Raw genomic sequence first — 6,067 nt, forward strand, 5'->3', positions numbered from 1 at the left:
ATGTCATCTGCACACAGTGACAGTTTTACTTCTTCTTTCCAATTTGTATTCCTTTTATTTCTTTTTCTTCTCTGATTGCTATGGCTAGGACTTCCAAAACTATGCTGAATAATAGTGGTGAGAGTGGACATCCTTGTCTTGTTCCTGATCTTAGTGGAAATGCTTTAAGTTTTTCACCATTGAGTATGATGTTTGCTGTGGGTTTGTCATATATGGCCTTTATTATGTTGAGGTAGGTTCCCTCTATGTCCATTTTCTGGAGAGTTTTTTTTTTATCGTAAATGGGTGTTGAATTTTGGCAAAAACTTTTTCTGCATCTATTGAGATGATCATATGGATTTTATTCCTTAATTTGTTAATGTGGTGTATCACATTGATTGATTTGCATATATTGAAGAATCCTTGCATCCCTGGGATAAATCCCACTTGATCATGGTGTATGATCCTTTTAACATGTTGTTGGATTCTGTTTGCTAGTATTTTGTTCAGGATTTTTGCATCTATGTTCATCAGTGATATTGGTCTATAATTTTCTTTTTTCTGATATATTTTTCTGGTTTTGATATCAGGGTGATGGTGGCTTTGTAGAATGAATTTGGGAGTGTTCCTCCCTTTGCAATTTTTTGGAAGATTTTAAAAAGGATCTGTGTTAGCTCTTCTCTAAATGTTTGATAGAATTCACCTGTGAAGCCATCTGGTCCTGGACTTTTGTTTGTTGGAAGACTTTTAATTACAGTTTCAACTTCATTACTTGTGATAGGTCTGTTTATATTTTCTAATTCTTCCTGGTTCAATCTTGGAACATTGTACCTTTCCAAGAATTTGTCCATTTCTTCGTGGTTGTCCATTTTATTGGCATATAGTTGTTTGTAGTAGTCTCTTAAAATCCTTTGTATATCTGCAGTGTCAATTGTGATTCCTCCTTTTTCATTTCTAATTTTATTGATTTGTGTCCTCTCCCTTTTTTTCTTGATGAGTCTGGTTAAGGGTTTATCAATTTTGTTTATCTTCTCAAAGAACCAGCTTTTAGTTTTATTGATCTTTGCTATTGTTTTCTTCATTTCTATTTCATTTATTTCTTCTCTGATCTTTATGGTTTCTTCCCTTCTACTGACTTTGGGTTTTCTTTGTTCTTCTTTCTCTTGTTGCTTTAGGTGTAGGGTTAGATTGTTTATTTGAGATTTTTCTTGTTTGTTGAGGTGAGATTGAATTGCTATAAACTTCCCTCTTATAACTACTTTTGCTGTGTCCCATAGGTTTTGGGTCATTGTGTTTTCATTGTCATTTGTTTCCATGTATTTTTTAAATTTCTTCTTTGATTTCTTCAGTGATCTCTTGGTTATTTATATATTTAATTTATTATTATTATTTTTAAATTTTTTATTTATTTATTTTTGGCTGCCTTGGGTCTCCGTTGCTGCACGCAGGCTTTCTTTAGTTGAGGTGAGTGGGGGCTACTCTTTGCTGCAGTGTGAGAGTTTCTCATTGCAGTAGCTTCTCTTGTTGCGGGGCACGGGCTCTAGGCATGCGGGCTTCAGTAGTTGTGGCTTGCAGGCTCTAGAGCGCAGGCTCAGTAGTTGTGGCGCATGGGCTTAGTTGCTCCGTGGCGTGTGGGATCTTCCCGGACCAGGGCTTGAACCCATGTCCCCTGCATTGGCAGGTGGATTCTTAACCACTGTGCCACCAGGGAAGCCCCCTCTTGGTTATCTAATAGCACACTGTTTAGCCTCCATGTATTTGTGGTTTTTACAGGTTTTTTTTTCTGTAATTGTGTTCCAATCTCATAGCATTGTGGTCGGAAAAGATGCTTGATAAGATTTCAATTTTCTTAAATTTTCCAAGGCTTGATTTGTGACCCAAGATGTGATCTATCCTGGAGAATGTTCCATGTGCACTTGAGAAGAAAGTGTAGTCTGCCACTTTTGGGTGGAATGTTCTCTAAATATCAATTAAATCTATCTGGTCTATTGTGTCTTTTAAAGCTTGTGTCTCCTTATTTATTTTCTGTTTGGATGATGTGTCCATTGGTGTAAGTGGGGTGTTAAAGTCCCCTACTATTATTGTGTTACTGTCAATTTCCCCTTTCATGGTTGTTAGCATTTGCCTTATGTATTGAGGTGCTCCTATGTTGGGTACATAAACATTTATAATTGTTATATCTTCTTCTTGGATTGATCCCTTTTTTTTTTTTTGTGGTACGTGGGCCTCTCACTGCTGTGGCCTCTCCCCTTGCAGAGCACAGGCTCCGGACGCGCAGGCTCAGTGGCCATGGCTCACGGGCCTAGCCACTCCGTGGCATGTGGGATCTTCCCGGACCGGGGCATGAACCCGTGTCCTCTGCATTGGCAGGCGGACTCTCAACCACTGCGCCACCAGGGAAGCCCAACAGTCTTTATTTTAAAGTCTATTTTATCTGATATGAGTATTGCTACTCCAGCTTTCTTTTGATTTCCATTTGCATGGAATATCTTTTTCCTTCCCTTCACTTTCAGTCTGTATGTGTCCCTAGGTCTGAAGTGGGACTCTTGGAGACAGCATATATATGGATCTTGTTTTTGTATCCATTCAGCAAGCCTGTGTCTTTTGGTTGGAGCATTTAATCCATTCACGTTTAAGGTAATTATCGATATGTATGTTCCTATGACCATTTTCTTAATTGTTTTGGGTTTGTTTTTGTAGGTCCTTTTCTTCTCTTGTGTTTCCTACTTAGGAAGTTCCTTTAGCATTTGTTGTAGAGCTGGTTTGGTGGTGCTGAATTCTCTTAGCTTTTGCTTGTCTGTAAAGCTTTTGATTGCTCCGTCGAACCTGAATGAGATCCTTGCCGGGTAGAGTAATCTTTGTTGTAGGTTCTTCCCTTTCATCATGTTAAGTATATCATGCCACTCCCTTCTGGATTGTAGAGTTTCTGCAGAGAAATCAGCTGTTAACCTTATGGGAGTTCCCTTGTATTCTATTTGTCATTTTTCCCTTGCTGCTTTCAGTAATTTTTCTTTGTCTTTAATTTTTGCCAATTTGGTTGTTATGTGTCTCGGCATGTTTCTCCTTGGGTTTATCCTGTATGGGACTCTCTGTGCTTCCTGGACTTGGGTGACTATTACCTTTCCCATGTTAGGGAAGTTTTCCACTATAATCTCTTCAAATATTTTCTCAGACCCTTTCTTTTTCTTCTCTTCTTCTGAGACCCCTATAATTCGAATGTTGATGCATTTAGTGTTGTCCCAGAGGTCTCTGAGATTGTCTTCAATTCTTTTCGTTCTTTTTTCTTTATTCTGCTCCTCGGCACTTATTTCAACCATTTTGTCTTCCAGCTCACTTATTCGTTCTTCTGCCTCCGTTATTCTGTTACTGATTCCTTCTAGTGTATTTTTCATTTCAGTTATTGTGTTGTTCATCTCTGTTTGTTTGTTCTTTAGTTCTTCTAGATCTTTGTTAAACATTTCTTGTATTTTCTCAATCCGTGCCTCCATTCTATTTCTGAGATTCTGGATCATCTTTACTATCTTTACTCTGAATTATTTTCAGGTAGATTGCCTATTTCCTCTTCATGTTTTTGGTCTTGTGGGTTTTTACCTTGCTCCTTCATCTGTGATATATTTTTTTGCCATCTCATTTTTTTTTTTTTTTTTAATGAGTGGGAATGTGTTCCTGTCTTACTGGTCGTTTGGCCTGAGGCTTCCAACTCTGGAGTTTGTAGGCTGTTGGGGAGAGCTGGGTCTTGGTGCTGAGATGAGGAGCTCTGGGAGACCTCACTCAGATGAATATTCCCTGGGGTCTGAGGTTCTCGTTAGTCCAGTGGTTCGGACTCGGAGCTCCCACTGCAGGAGCTTTGGCCTGACCCCCCAGCTCGTGAACCAAGATCCTACAAGCCACACAGGGCAGCAAAAAAAAAAAGAGAGAACAATAATAAAGTAAAAAATAAAATTAGGGCTTCCCTGGTGGCGCAGTCGTTAAGAATCTGCCTGCCAATGCAGGGGACATGGGTTCGAGCCCTGGTCTGGGAAGATCCCACATGCCATGGAGCAACTAAGCCCGTGCGCCACAACTACTGAGCCTGTGAGCCTAGAGCCTGTGCTCCGCAACAAGATAAGCCACCGCAATGAGAAGCCCAAGCACCACAATGAAGAGGGGCCCCCACTCACTGCAACTAGAGAGAGCCCACACACAGCAACAAAGACCCAATGCAGCCAAAAATAAATAAATAAAATAAAAATAAAATTAGACTAGGAAACTAACAGATATGTTAGAAAAAAATAATAATAAAAATATAGATGAAACAACAACCAGAAGGTAAAACAGAACCACAGTAGTAAAAAAGAGGAGGAGAAAAAAAAGTGGAAAAAGGCCTTGGCTGTGGAGGGCAGGGCCTAAGGATGGGCGAGGTTTGGGCCGTGGCTGGGGCCTATACTTAGGACACATAGGGCTGGAAAAGGCTCTGGGGGGGTGGGGGTGGGGCTTAGGCTCAACAGAACAGAAGGAGTCCAGCTGTGCCTCCCGCCTCTGGTCTCAGAGGGTGGTGGACCCCAGCTGGGGGCCCAGCAGGCTTCCTGGGCTCGAGTGGGCAGGGCAAATGCCCTCTGCTCCTCTCCGGCTCCTCCCATCCAGGAGGGCCCCTCCCGCCTGCCTCTCCTGTTCTCTCCTGGCCTCCCTACTATGCCCCAGGGCCAACCCAGCCCAGAGGGGACCTCTGAGGGCATAGGACCCAGCCAGAGAGCTGGGCAGACTTCCTTGGCCGACTGGGCAGAGGAAACGCTGGGCCTGCTCGCCCCTGATCTAAGCCCCGGAGGGTCCCTCCAGGCGTGGGAACCCCTCCCCCCTCTCAGCCACACCTCAGGGGGGCTGGTCCTGTCCAGTCTCCACTTCTCCTCCCCCCTCAGTCCCCCCACGTCCTACCGGTTCGCTTGGGGGTTCTTCCTGTTTCCTTGGGGACTGGGATCCCTCACCAGCGTCCAGCAGGCGCCCTCCCAAATTGATTTTTAAATTTACTCAACTGAATTTTTATTTAACATCCCAAACAGAAACTCTGTACCCATTAAACAATCATTCCCTATCCCCAAGTCCATGTAACCTCTATTCTACTTTCTGTCTTGATGAATCTGTGTATTCTAGATGCCGTACATAAGATAAATCATACGTATTTGTCTTCTAGCGTCTGGTTTTATTTCACGTAGCATAATGTTTTCAACGTTTGTGCATGTTGCAGCATGTAGCAGAATTTTGATCTCTTTTCAGGCTGAATATTATTCCATTGTATGTATAGACCACATTTTGTTTATTCATTCATCTGTTGATGGACATTTGGGTTGCTTCCACCTCTTGGCTATTGTGACTAATGCTACTATGAATGTTCGTGTGCAAGTATATGTTTGATTCCCTTCTTTTGATTCTTTGGGGTATAGACCTAGAAGTAGAATTTCTGGATCATACAGTAATTCTATATTTAACTTTTTGAGAAAACTCCATACTGTTCTCCACAGGGACCATCCTACTTACATTCTGATCAGTAATGCACAATTGCAATTTCTCCACATCCTTGCTAATTCTTGTTATTTTCAGTTTTTTTTTAATAATTATCATTCTAATAGGAGTGAAGTGGTATCCACTGTGCTCTTGATTTGCATTTCCTTAATAAGCATATTTTTATGGGTTTATTGGTCATTTGCATATCTTCTTTGGAGACATGTCTATTCAAGTCTTTTATCCATATTTGAATTGGGTTATTTGTTTTGTTGTTTAGTTGTGGGTGTTCTTTATATAGTCTAGATATGAATTCCCTGTTTTATATATAATTTGTGAATATTTTCTTCTATTCTGTGGGTCACCTTTTCACTTGTTGACAGTGTCATATGAATGATACACAAAATTCTGAATTTTAATGAAGTCCAATTTATCTATTTTTATTGTTGTCACCTGCGCTTTTGATGTCATATCTGTGAAATCCTTGCAAAACCCAATGTCTTGAAGATTCTCCCCTTATTTTCTACTAATAGTTTTTTTTTTTAACTTTGATTTTTCTCCCATCATCACAATGATTTCTTTTAAGAGTTGTATAGTTTTAGCTCTTACATTA

Source organism: Delphinus delphis, chromosome 20, assembly GCF_949987515.2.
Source record: "Delphinus delphis chromosome 20, mDelDel1.2, whole genome shotgun sequence".
Classification (NCBI taxonomy): Eukaryota; Metazoa; Chordata; class Mammalia; order Artiodactyla; family Delphinidae; genus Delphinus; species Delphinus delphis.